This window comes from Balaenoptera borealis (genome assembly GCF_965194805.1).
Source record: "Balaenoptera borealis genome assembly, chromosome: 15".
Taxonomy (NCBI): Eukaryota; Metazoa; Chordata; class Mammalia; order Artiodactyla; family Balaenopteridae; genus Balaenoptera; species Balaenoptera borealis.
The window spans coordinates 58574698-58587439 of record NC_138871.1 but is presented as its reverse complement, the minus strand read 5'-3'; positions in this window follow the sequence as shown (position 1 = coordinate 58587439).

Below are 12742 nucleotides of genomic sequence, written 5' to 3'. Positions count from 1 at the left end.
GGTGAAAAACTGAAACCATTTCCTCTAAGATAAGCTTGCCCACTCTCACCCTATTATTCAACATAGTTTTGGAAGTTTTAGCCACAGCAATCAGAGAAAAAAAAGAAATAAAAGGAATCCAAATCGGATAAGAAGAAGTAAAACTGTCACTGTTTGCAGATGGCATGACACTATACATAGAGAATCCTAAAGATGCTACCAGAAAACTACTAGAGCTAATCAATGAATTTGGTAAGGTAGCAGGATACAAAATTAATGCACAGAAATCTCTTGCATTCCTATATACTAATGATGAAATATCTGAAAGAGAAGTTAAGGAAACACTCCCATTTACCACTGCAACAAAAAGAATAAAATACCTAGGAATAAACCTACCTAAGGAGACAAAAACCTGTATGCAGAAAACTGTAAGACACTGATGAAAGAAATTAAAGATGATAAAAAGAGATGGAGAGATATACCATGTTCTTGGATTGGAAGAATCAGCACTGTGAAAATGACTATACTACCCAAAGCAATCTACACATTCAGTGTAATCCTTATCAAACTACCAATGGCATTTTTCACAGAACTAGAACAAAAAATTTCACAATTTGTATGGAAACACAAAAGACCCCAAATAGACAAAGCAATCTTGAGAAAGAAAAACAGAGCTGAAGGAATCAGGCTCTTGGACTTCAGACTATACTACAAAGCTACAGTAATCAAGACAATATGGTACTGGCACAAAAACAGAAATATAGATCAATGGAACAGGACAGAAAGCCCAGAGATAAACCCACGCACATATGGTCACCTTATCTTTGATGAAGGAGGCAAGAATATATGATGGAGAAAAGACAGCCTCTTCAATAAGTGGTGCTGGGAAAACTGGACAGGTACATGTAAAAGAATGAAATTAGAACACTCCCTGACACCATACACAAAAATAAACTCAAAATGGATTAAAGACCTAAATGTAAGGCCAGACACTATAAAACTCTTAGAGGAAAACATAGGCAGAACACTCTATGACATAAATCACAGCAAGATCCTTTTTGACCCAGCTCCTAGAGAAATAGAAATAAAAACAAAACTAAACAACTGGGACCTAATGAAACTTAAAAGCTTTTGCACAGCAAAGGAAACCATAAAGAAGACAAAAAGACAACCCTCAGAATGGGAGAAAATATTTGCAAATGAAGCAACTGACAAAGGATTAATCTCCAAAATTTACAAGCAGCTCATGCAGCTCAATATCAAAAAAACAAACAACCCAATCCAAAAATGGGCAGAAGACCTAAATAGACATTTCTCCAAAGAATATACAGATTGCCAACAAACACATGAAAGGATGCTCAACATCACTAATCATTAGAGAAATGCAAATCAAAACTACAATGAAGTATCACCTCACACCGGTCAGAATGGCCATCATCAAAAAATCTACAAAACATAAATGCTGGAGAGGGTGTGGAGAAAAGGGAACCCTCTTGCACTGTTGGTGGGAATGTAAATTGATACAGCCACTATGGAGAGCAGTATGGAGGTTCCTTAAAAAACTAAAAATAGAACAACCATATGACCCAGCATTCCCACTACTGGGCATATACCCAGAGAAAACCATAATTCAAAAAGTGTCATGTACCGCAGTGTTCATTGCGGCACTATTTAGAATAGCTAGGTTATGGAAGCAACCTAAATGTCCACTGACAGATGAATGGATAAAGAAGATGTGGCACATATATACAATGGAATATTAAAAGAAATATTTTGTTAGCCATAAAAAGAAATGAAATTGAGTTATCTGTAGTGAGGTGGTTGGAGCTAGAGTCTGTCATACAGAGTGAAGTAAGTCAGAAAGAGAAAAACAAATACCATATGCGAACACATATATATGGAATCTATTAAAAAAAAAAAAAAGGTTCTAAGAACCTAGGGGCAGGATAGGAATAAAGACGCAGACGTAGAGAATGGACTTGAGGACACGGGGAGGGGGAAGGGTAAGCTGGGACGAAGTGAGAGAGTGGCATGGACTTATATACACTACCAAATGTAAAATAGATAGCTAGTGGGAAGCAGCCACATAGCACAAGGAGATCAGCTTGGTGCTTTGTGACCACCTAGAGGGGTGGGATAGGGAGGGTGGGAGGGAGACGCAAGAGGGAGGAGATATGGGGACATATGTATATGTATAGCTGATTCACTTTGTTATAAAGAAGAAACTGGCACACCATTGTGAAGCAGTTATACTCCAATAAAGACGTTAAAAATATATTTTGTTGCGATATGGTTGATTTACAATGTTGTGTTAATTTCTGTACAGCAGGGTGATTCAATTATATATATATATATATATATATATATATATATATATATATATATATATATATATTCTTTTTCATATTCTTTTCCACTAAACCCTGTTTCATTTTTAAAGCATACATGTTAGCATGTAATAATTCTTAAAAAATATTTGATATTTAATAATCATCTGTTTATTTTATGCTCTCAAGTTATGCATAGATTTCAAAGTACCAAATTTTTGTTACTACTCTTACTTCCATTATGTAAGCACAATATATTTAATTGTGTTTGCAGATAAGAAAAACATTTAAAAGAAAATACATGAGTAATCAAAAAAAAAAAATAATTGTGCCTCATTGGTTTTGCTGATACTATCTATTGTTAGCTGCTTGTATATGTGTGGTGCAGGTCTCTGTGACTAAAGCAAATGTCAAAAAAAAAAAAGAGAGAAAGGGAGAAAGAGAGATAATGCTAATTGGCAGCATTACAGGAGAGAATGAAGACTCAAAAGTGTGTGTGTGTGTGTGTGTGTGTATAAGAATATAAGTCATCAAAGATGGTCAGATGTGCCTGAGGGTGATCAAATGTGACTGTTGCAGAAATAGGAAAACTGAGCCAAATCAGGATTCTGTGGGGCATGTTAACAAGTGAATGAGAATACGGAAATGGGAAAACAGGGAAACAAGAAAGATACAACTTACTCCTTGATAGACACAAAACAAAATAAAGATGAAAAAAATGAGTATGGTGGGTTTTAATCATGATTATTTAACAATTAGGACTAATACTTTAATGGAATACTATGTTTCCATAGTACACAGTTTGGAAACTTCTTAGTAAATATCTAGACTTCGAAATGAAAACTGGGCATTTCCAAGGGAGGATTCCATGTGATAAAGAAAATACTGACACTACAGAAGTTTAATGCCTGTGTATGAGATCTGGTTACCCATTTATTGACGAGAATAAACAATTATTGTGTCAATAAGTAGATATTGGTAATATACTTGGCCAATAAATATACATTAGCGCTATAAATTATATATTGATGGGAACAAATAAATACTGTGTCAATAATTTTGTATATAGGTGTCAAAATTATATATACATAATACTATATATTCCGCTCAGTCTGTATGGGCAACTATTCAATGCATGTATTTAGATGGAATGAGTAAATATTAACTTAAATAATAAAACTGGGAAACTAATCAGCGCTAATTTTAATTGCTATTTATGTCAGGATCTTGGAGCTTAACATATGCAGAGAATTTTTTCCTAGATAATATTCTTGCTTTAATTTATCTTTATTCCTTTATCCGTTTCTCTCATGACCAGCTGAAAAGACATCCCTTGTGAGGGAGTCGCTAGAGGGAGGCAGTGGATGGAGACTGAAAGGAACATAAGGGAGCTGGAATTCACAGTCTTGGCATCATCAGGGATCAGTCAAGTCATTATCGTGTGACTAAAGTATGTGTCACATAAGAAATCTTCTCTGGTTTAGAAATCTTAAACCAAGGGGCTGCTGTATAGAGTTGTCATGTCAAAATTATTACTTAGTAGTTATAAGGCTGGTTTTAGACACTTAATAAACTATGAAGGAACTTAGGTTATAATTTCAAAAGTCTACCCAGAATGCAGTAGTGTGTTTTTGGTATCATGTCCAGTTTAGTTACTTTGTAGGAATTGATTTAACTCTGTGAACTTTCAGGGGAAAGAAATGTTGCTGAACAGAGACCATACGTTGCAAATGTCATCTGGCCAGTTTGTTGTTCAATAAGCTGACTGCTTGTAAGTCACCTGAGTTTGCATATCTGCCTTTATCGTGGAGTGTCCTAGAATTCTAGCATATTAGATCAACTGAAAGTTGTACACAGTAAACTTTATGTTATGTAATTATCTAAAAGAATTCCCCACAACTTTGTGTTTGAAATTAGCTATGAAACTTAAAGTGCCTTTACACAAAATAAATAAAATAAAGATTTTCATAACACTTGCTTAAAAACAGGGCAGCTTTCAGAGAAAGGGAAGGTTTAGTTAGTAAATTTAAAAGATCTGACTGCAAGAGCCCCTGCAGGTCATTTAACCCAGCCTCCTCCCTGGCAGAGGTAGAATCACAGTCTAGAAACAGTGACCTGGAGGGGAAAAAACCTCCTTTTTCAGCCTCAATTTTTTTCATTTGTAAAATGAGAATCAAAACAGCCCCTTCCTTATAAGGTTGTTGGGTTTACAACACAACTTGGTCACTTGGGAATCTTATGTTGTGAGCAACCTAATACAAAATTTTCACAGACTGGTTTTCAGTTGTTTTGATGTCAACAATAGGTTATTTTTTAATATTTCTAACCCTCCTCCAACACACATACCAAAATGTAAAATTCCCTCACCTCTTGCAGAAAATTTGGACAAGCCCTGACACCTTCTCTGCCTCAGAATTGGAAGAATCCATTTGACTTGGATGTTAATTGTTGATTTGTGAATTGAAAATCTACCTACATACCATAGAATAGTGCTTGGGTCTGAACTGTAATTGAACATAATTTCTTTGAGAAAATTCTGCCAAGCCTCAAAAGCTCCAAATTTATTTATTGTTAAATCCCTATGCTCTCTTCTCAGAAGGCATTAACATTATTCTCCTCAGCACTCATTTCTGCTGTTGACATTTCTTGTTTAAATTCCAAACCTACCGGGTCACCTTGAGAACAGTTCACCAGCAGAGACTTTTTTTTCCCAAAGAAATTTATCCCATGGTGACAGCAAAATGCCACTATCCTCAAAGCCAGATTCTTTAAACAAAACAAAGCGAACTTTGTGATTTTCTTCTCTTACTGTGAGTCTGATGGACTTGGTCTCCAGACACCAAACTGTTTTTCCTCTTCTTTTCAGCCTCTTTTTATTACATTGCACATGTCACTAAATTCACTACTGTGAAAGATGGACAAGAGTCATGCATTTCCCAAGAGAACTTTCAAGCAGCCACGAAACTTTAGGCAAAAGAATATTTTCTTGATTCATCATCTAGTTCTGAATCGTAAATCAAATGTATGCACTGAGTGGATATTCCCGGCAACAGAGCAACCAGAAAATAATGTGATGTGGATGACATGGAGGCAACGGGAAGCAGTGCTTTATTTATGGTCTTTGACTCAGGAACAGATGACAACTGCAATCTGCTGAATGTTTCCATTCATTCCTTCTCTTTCTGCTTTTCTTTTCTTCCCCTTGTCGTCCCCCACCAAGTATTTTTTTTTTTAATTTTTAAAAACTTTTTTATTATGGAAAATTTCAAACATACACAAAAGTAGAAGGAGTAGTGTAATGAATCCCCATGAATCCATCAATTAGCTTCAGGAATTATCAACACATGGCCAAATTTCATCTATAGCGTTCTCTTCTCCCCTCTCCATTTTTTTATACAGTAGGTCCTTGTCCGTTACTTATTTTAAATATAGCGGTGTGTACATGTCAATCCCAAACTCCCTAACTATCCGTCCCCCGCACCCTTCCTCCCTGGTAACCATAAATTCATTCTCTAAGTCTGTGAGTCTGTTTCTGTTTTGTAAATAAATTCATTTGTATCATTTTTTTTTAGATTCCACATATAAGCAATATACGATATTTCTCTTTCTCTGACTTACTTCATTTAGTATGAGAGTAGATGGAAAGACTTTTTCAGTGAATGACGTACGTAAATGTGAAGGCTACAGAAGCCTTCCCTCTCTCATGTATTCTGTATTCTTTATGTCTAATTCCAGTCCAGACCACTGCTGAACCAGATGGTATACACATGGAATGTTTAAGAGCTGTACATTTCACAGTGGGCATGATGTGTGTAGGGGAGAAGGCAGGGACTCTAGCATGTTACACCTCCTTGAGTGAATAATTTTACTCTAAGGTTTGAGGAGAAATAAGCCATTACTTTTAGATAATAAGAAAATACAGCTTATTATGAAGTAACCTAAAATCCTGGTGGCTTTTGAAGACAAAGTTCTTGACATTTTATGCTCATAGAGATCTGACAACAGTCCGTACTAGGTATTGTTAAAAGTTAGGACTCTGATGTCAGACAAATCTTCCTCTCCTGCTTTACAGTTGCTTCATTTTGGGCAAGTCACTGAGTCTCTCCAAGCTTCTTTTTCTTCCCTATGTGCAAGATGCAAAAAAAAAGTAATACTCACTTCCTAAAAGTTTTATTAGGATTAAATGAGATAAAGTCTTGCCTACAGTAAGCACATGATAAAATTTAACTAATGCTCTCATTTTCCCTCAGACTTCTGTCCTTATGTTATTATTCTTCTCTAACCTTTAGACTGCTTTTGTTTAGGTGGCTAAGTTAAAGAAACTTTTCATTGGTTGACTTTTTGAAAAATATGGAACTTAGGTCTAAGGTTCAAAAAGCCAGTGAGAATGTTAACCTTATCTATTAAATCTGATCATCATTTACTCCTAGGTACTGAATATAAAAGATGGGGAGGGTATGATAAAAACAAACAAAACAGAGAACACTTGGCAACATGATTTAGATATAATTTGTATATGTCTTGTTAGAGAAACTGTACATTTATTAGTATAGCTTAATATTACTTTTTGCGTGAGTTGAACTTTTATAAAATGTATGTAAGGCAAGTATTCATTTATTATATTTTTATTTGAAATTTCCAGTTCTGGTGCAAAGGAACCATTCCCATAGAGCAGGGTCCCAGGTGAAACAAAAACAAGAAAACAAAACCCAGGGCTCAGAGTCACACAGGCCTGCACTGAAATCTAGCTCTCTTCATTATACTAGTTATGTAACCCTTGGACAGCTTACAAAAGTTGTTTCTATTTCCTCATATTTGAAACAGGGTTCACCACTTCTGCCTCAAAGAGTGATTTTGTGGATTTTGTGCAATGTTATAGGCAAAGCGTATGTATATATTTATTCAGCAACGGCTTTCTGAACATATGTACCATACCAAAGTGAGAATAAAGTCTGCATAAGATAGATATGTTTCCACCCTCAAACTTACTTTTATTGGGGAAGGCCTATGAATTGGAAATGAGCATTGGAGGTGACATACAGGGATCCATGGACTCTTTTAACACAGGGTGCAGGGGGCTCAGAAATCTGCCCTGAGTGAAGGGGATTCGAGTTGGGATCCAAGCCAGGAAGCATGTCATTTTGCCTCCCCATTCTCAAAAAAAGATATTTTGAATGTCAGAGGGAAAGGAATGAATATATAAGTTAACAAATGAGTGTGTAGATGTTAACTGGGAACAGAAGGGGACTGGGGAAAAGAAGATGCCCCAGGCCAGAAGAATAGCATTTATAAATGATCATGGGATATATAAGGTGCTCAATAAATGGTAGCTATGATTACAAAGAGGTATTTTCCCAGAAATAAAATTTTGGCCCAACTTGCAATGTAAATCCCACTTGAGGTCTTAGTATTTGTAAGGAATAGAGGGTAGGGTTTTGTGCCACTTATTGAGACAGAGGTTCTCAGGGAGGAATGGATATAGATTTCCTATCCTGCTAAATTACATGTAAGAGTTCCTCAAGATAAGTTCTTGTCCTGGTTTCCACCTGCTCTGCCAGCCCTTTGGGGAGGAGCTCTCAGGGGTTAGCAAATGGATCCTGCTAGGCAAATCTTTTTATACTATTATGCTTTATAGAATGTGCAGTGGCTAACCTATGTCAGCTTGGCTTGAAATAAAGATTTCAAAAAATATTTTATATTTTAACAGTAATAACTAGTAATAACAATACATTTGATATATAGCACTATTTTCTTTTTTTTTCAGGTTATGTTCAACTTTTTTTTTAAACACCTTTATTGGAGTATAATTGCTTTACAATGTTGTGTTAGTTTCTGCTGTATAACAAAGTGAATCAACTATACATATACATATATCCCCATATCTCCTCCCTCTTGCGTCTCCCTCCCACCCTCCCTATTCCCACCCCTCTAGGTGGTCACAAAGCACCGAGCTGATCTCTCTGTGCTATGCGGCTGCTTCCCACTAGCTATCTATTTTACATTTGGTAGTGTATATATGTCCATGCCACTCTCTCACTTCGTCCCAGCTTACCCTTCCCCGTCCTCGTGTCCTCAAGTCCATTCTCTACGTCTGTGTCTTTATTCCTGTCCTGGCCCTAGGTTCTTAGAACCACTTTTTTTTTTTTTTAGATTCCATATATATGTGTTAGCATACGGTATTTGTTTTTCTCTTTCTGACTTACTTCACTCTGTATGACAGGCTCTAGGTCCATCCACCTCACTACAAATAACTCAATTTCGTTTCTTTTTATGGCTGAGTAATATTTCATTGTATATATGTGCCACATCTTCTTTATCCATTCATCTGTCGATGGACACTTAGGTTGCTTCCGTGTCCTGGCTATTGTAAATAGTGTAGCACTATTTTCTTAAGGTGCTATCTCATATTCATTATTTTAACTATCTTGACAGTTTCTCATAACTTCTATACCTTCATTTTTAGATGAGGTAGCTGAGGCACAGGCTTTGAACCCTCTGCTTCCTGGATTTTAACATCGAATATAAACAAAACATTTTTTAAAAACTAATGGGAGAGGAGCTTTGCATTCATTCTCTCTCTCACTCTTTCTCTCTCTTCCCCCCTCCCCTCCTCTTTTGCTTTCTCTCTTTTTCTCTTGTGTATATGTGTATGGTGAGAGTGAATGAAACACATTGCCAGGCTAGGCTATTACCACCACCATTACAAAAAGGAAGAACTTACACTGATAATGAGATAGTTTTCAAATTACTTTCAGATGCCTTATCATGTCTGATGCATCCAATAATGTTAAATATCTCATGTCCCATCTAGAGTCAAACAACAGAAGAGAAGTAGGTCCAGGACTGGAATCAAGATCTACATGTGTCTTTGGAAGCAACCATGGAAGATTTTTAGTTCGTTATTTTATAAAACACACAAGCAAGGACACAAAGTAACTTAAAGTGGGAAATGCTGTAGAGCAGACACTGTTTCCTAATGTTCCAGGAGGAGATAACCCTCTCCCCACAGTGGGCTATGGTACATGTGTGTGGTTCTAGTGGTGGCCAAGATTGACTGTGGGCTGGGGATGGGGGTAGAAATAAAACCAGAGAACAATCTCAAAAGTGATTTTTACTACCTTAAATTTAAATCATGCCTGGTTTAATACTGTTACATTTTATGTTGTTTCAAAAATCTAAACTAAATGCAATCTCTTGTACCTTGTTAATATTTTCTTATCTGTTTATAGGCTTATTGGAAATGCCTGGAACTGTTGTTGATGCCTGATAAATTCTTAAATTAGGGGAACCATGAAGTCAAGGTCTATTAAAATACTGTAAGGAAACCCTTGTGCCTGAGAAATTTACATTCCAATGTGCTGATCACATTCCTTTTCTTAATGAAGGAACTTTTCCACTCAAGAGTTCCCTTAAGAACAGCACTATAAACTTAATATTTTCTGATAAGCAAGAACTTAAAATGTTACCTCTTGAAGCTGGTGGACTGTAAAATATATCAATTGATATCTACATATCATAGAGTCCATTCTTTATTATCCTTTCTAATGGAGAGTAGAAGAGACAATTCAAAACTGAGGATATTAAAAGCATATATATTTGATGTTAAAGCAGTTTGAATGAGGCTACCAAATTCAGGAATCCTGAATCAAATCATGAGAACTCACTGTAAAGGTCTGGTTCTTTAGAATATAACTTTATCCTGTTTTTGTTTGTTTGTTTTTTTAAACTTAGGATAAAATTATTTACTCTTTCACAGCACTATAAGAAGAAAAAGAAATTAATGATCTCTTTTCCTTTCCCTTTCTCTTTTTAGGTACTTCCTCACATTATCTTCAGGGCTAAAAGATAATTGTTCCAACCTAAAATGCATCTGTCTCAACAGTTATGGGAACAAATAAAGCATTTCCTTATGCCAGGGCATCCATCTTCTACTTGACACTTTAATGAGATGTTTAATTTTATGATGCTTTACAACTGTAGAACATTTTAGCATGTATGATCTCAGATAATCCTCAAAGCAATATAAGAATAGCATGGGCAAATCTCGTTCGGTGGTTGTTGTTTTTTTGTTTTTCACTTGAAACATTGAGACTCTGACGGAAAGGAGCCATGGTCGCACTCACCCAGCTAGAGGAATACAGAGGATCTAACTTCTAGTTTACTGCTTTTTCTACTACTTTATGTTTCTTTCATCTTTATTGTTAGAGCTTTGTCTAATATCTGAAATGTGTCTGTCATTCAAGACATTTTCCCATCTAGTAAAAACCTATAATTTTAACTTTATTTTTTAAATATTCTTTTGAAACATACAGTTCAGTCAAAAAGGAGTCTACAGTCCCACAAACATCCTCTGCTTCTCCCTGTGATTACCTGCACTTGAGATGTCTTCCTTCAGTTCCCAGACCCAGCCAGCTCTCCCTTTTCGTTCCAAGCTCAGCTATTACCAGGACCCTAACCTGTGGCCACAGGGCCTTCATAAATACATCTCAGCAACAGATTTCTCTTTTCTCTGAACTTCCATTTTGCCCTCTTTGTACTGATCATTCCTCGTTTGGTCGATACTTTCTTTTAAATTTCTTGTTGTGTAATGACTTGTGATGGTATTTATTTGTGTATTTGTGTCCAAACATAGTTAACTCCTCCACCCCAATTACTGTACCTTTCTTTAATGAAAAGAATGTGTTAGACCATTCCTTTTCACATGGTGATTTTCCCATGGTATCTGATTCTTAATATATATCTGAAGAGTGAATGGAAATGTCAACAAAATAGGCAAATGAAACTCAAAAGCAAGATTTGTTGTAGATAATTTAATTCCATTCTGATATTCCTGATTTACTAGCACATTATGCAGTAGCTAGGTCAATATATACAATTGTTCTGATTCATAGGTACTTTGGAAAATCTATTTAATACATTTCATAGTAGGTGCTTTTGATAGGCACCTACCTAAGTATCATTACCTAAGATACCTAAGTATCATTACCAAAAATCTTTTTTCATAAAAATTACCTGCTAAGCATTAATCATTGTGGTAGACAAAATAATACTCTCCCCCCAAAAGATGTTCACATGCTAATCCTCAGAATCAGTGAATATGTTACCTTCCATGGTAAAAAGAACATTGATAATCCATTTAAATTAAGGATCTTCAAATGGGGAGATTATCCTGGATTATTCAAGTGATCCTAATGAAATCACAGATGTTACAAGAGGGAGACAAGAGGGTCAAAATTAGAAAAAGGGGATGACCATGGAACCAGAGGTTGGAGTAATGTGCTTTGAATGTTTTGAAGATAAAGGAAAGGACCACTAGCCAGCTAATGCAGGTAACCTGCCAAAACTAGAAATGGCAGGAATTTGATTGTACCCTAAAGCCTCCAGAAGGAATGCAGCCATTCTAATACCTTGATTTTAGAATCCTAAATTCTAGAACTGTAAGAGAATAGCTGCATTGTCTTAAACTACTATGTTTGTAAAAATTTGTTAGAGCAGCAATAGAAAACCAATACAAACATAATGAAGGTATTCCTTTTAAACTAAAGTCAAATTAAAACTTAAATTATTTACATAGAGTTTTTTTTTTTTTTACTCCATAGTATTGAGTTTTTATTCTGTGGGTCACTGACATTGAAACCCTGATGTTCTGAGCATGAGCTAACCTCTGCAAAATCTGAATAACACACTAAGACTTAATATTTCAGTTGTTCCTTTATGTACAAAAGCATATGGAACTTAAAATACTTAGAGATTTCAAGATTAAATTCAGCATCACTGAGTAATGCTCGTAACTTAATTGTAATTTGGATTCCTTGGTTCACATTTATCTTATCAGCTTAGTGAAACACAAGGTAATTCTCTTTGTTACTGATTAAATGTACAGTGATTAGGTGCTCATGGACTGAGAGGCAGCTATATTTGTTATTTTCCATTGGTTTCTTTCCCCATAGCTATTATTATTAGGTGAGTTCTGTTAGAACTGATGAGAAAATGCCTAACTAATGACTGACCTTCCATTTTCCTTGTATGATTTCATGGTTATCAAATTTGCTCAGGGAATAGACATAGTGATGAAATCCCAAACAAAACAAAACAAACTAAACACAATCAACAGTGGAGCCTCTACTGAAAATTGTATCCTTATAACTTGAACAATCTCCCCTCTCGTCCCAAAGAAACCATACTCTAATCTGTGGTCATCTTGTCTGCTGAAAACTCAGCCCCTCTCAGTTGAATTAAATACATTTGTGCTTTAAAACAAAGATATTTGGGATATTTTGGGGATATAATTCAGCCAAAAAGAAATGGAATTGTAGATTTGGATACACTGACATGATATGGATACATTTTTTTATAGATGGTTAAGATTGCAAAGCAATCTGTAGAGCAGCACCTCCTAATCTTTCTAGTTTAAAGACTCCTTTACATGGAGGACA